Genomic DNA, 2211 nt, shown 5'->3' with positions numbered 1-2211 from the left:
AGAATGTGGCATCAGGATTGGAGGAAGATTCATTAACAACCTGCAATATACAAATGACACAACCTTGCTTGCTGAAAGCAAAGAAGACTTAAAGCACTTACTGATGAAGATAAAAGACTACAGCCTTTAGTATGGATTACACCTCAACATAAAGAAAACAAAAATCCTCACAACCAGACCAGTAAGCAACATCATGATAAAAAATTGAAGTTGTCGAGGATTTCAGTATACTTGGACTGACAATCAATGCCCATGGAAGCAGCAGTCAAGAAATCAAACAATGTATCTGCTGCAAATGATCTTTTTAAAATCTTAAAAAGCAAAGATGGCACTTTGATGACTAAGGTGCACCTGACCCAAGCCATAGTATTTTCAATCGCCTCATATGCATGCAAAAGCCGGGCAATGAATAAGGAAGACTGAAGAAGAATTGACACATTTGAATTATGGTGTTGGCAAAGAATATTGAATATACCATGGACTTCCAGAAGAACAAACAAATCTGTCGTGGAGAAAGTACAGCCAGAATGCTCCTTAGAAGCAAGGATGGTAAGACTTCATGTCACTTACTTTGCACATGTTATCAGGAGGGACCAACTCCTGGGGAAGGATGTCATGCTTAGTAAAGTAGAGGGTCAGTGAAAAAGACAGAGATCCTCAATGAGACGGATTGACACAGTGGCTGCAACAATGGGCTCAAACATAGCAAGGATTGTGAGAATGGCGCAGGACCGAGCAGCATTTCATTCTGTTGTACACTGGGTTGCTGTGAGTCAGAACTGACTTGATGGCACTTAACAGCAGCAGTGGTTAATGAAGTTGAGCATCATTTCATGTGCTTGTTGGCCGTTTGAATATCCTCTTTGGTGAAATGTCTGTTCAAGTCTGTGCTCATTTTTAGGTTGTCTTTTGTTGTTGAGTTGTAGAAGTTTTATATATATATTAAACTTGACAGCACCTAATAACAACAACAGTACAGGCCAGCTCTATTTAATGCAGGTGATATATTCCTTGAAATGGGAGACTGAGGACTAACTGAATTGGTATTTCATAGGGCCTTTCTAGCATAGCCTTTGTGGAGATGTGTTCTGGGCATCCTATTCTGCCAATTACTTTTACATTCTCTTTAACTTCTGTAAACCATGACATGACTACAGCTGTTCTTCATATAGTCACACTTTCCAGACTGCAGTGATGACGATGTAGGTTTTATAATGTCCATGGTCTTCCATCAGTCCTTAATTACTTGTTGCTCTTTACCTTCTGTTTCCTCAACTCATTCATTGAGGCCAGCATAACCCTGATTAAAAAAATCAAATAAAAACTCTATAAGAAATGAAAATTTTACTCATGAAAATAGAGGCAAAAATACTACACAAAATATTAGCAAATTGAATTCAACTGTGTTAAAAAAAAAAAAGATAATAAACCACTACCAAGTGGGATTTCTCCCAGTTATACAACAATAGTTTAATATTAGAAAATCTATGAATGCAGTTTACCACATAAACAGGTTAAAAGAGAAAAACCAAATGAACATCTCAATAGAACCAGAAAAAGCATTGGATTTTATCCCATTTGTTCATTCAAAGAAAAATAAGATTCAATGAAATCTTTTGCAGACATTACAAAGAAAAAATAAAAGGAAGGATTCCATAGCTAGAAAGTTTAAAACTTCATGCCTATTCAGGACAAAAACTAGGTATATTGAATTAGAAGGGAATTTAACATCCTACATCAAATATATCCTGAATGAGGAAATATTAGAAGAATTTCCCAATCAGGAATTAGAGAAGGATGCCCATTGTCCCCACTTCAATTCAGCATTGTATTAGAGGCCCCATCCAGTGCAGTACAAGGGGAAAAACAAATTAGAATCTTATGGAACAAAAAAGAGGCAGTAAAGAGCTGTCATTGTTTACAGTGACATGATTTGTACATTACCAAAATGAAAGAATATAGACAAATGATTAGGAATAATAGGATAATTTAGCAAGGAAGTTGGATATAAGATTAATATATATATAGTATTAATAAACAATCAACTAAAAGCATAATAAAAAAGAAGATACTGTTCAATATCAGAGTATGCCCAGTACCTAAGAATAAATCTAACAAAAAATATATATGACCTATATAGGGAAGTTATAAAATATTAAGAGACATGTAAAAATCACTAAATAAATGGAGAGCTATACCATGTTCATGTAT

Source organism: Trichechus manatus, unplaced genomic scaffold (assembly GCF_000243295.1).
Source record: "Trichechus manatus latirostris isolate Lorelei unplaced genomic scaffold, TriManLat1.0 scaffold00143, whole genome shotgun sequence".
Lineage (NCBI taxonomy): Eukaryota > Metazoa > Chordata > Mammalia > Sirenia > Trichechidae > Trichechus > Trichechus manatus.
The sequence above is the reverse complement of the archived record's forward strand: the minus strand, read 5'-3'. Positions refer to the sequence as shown.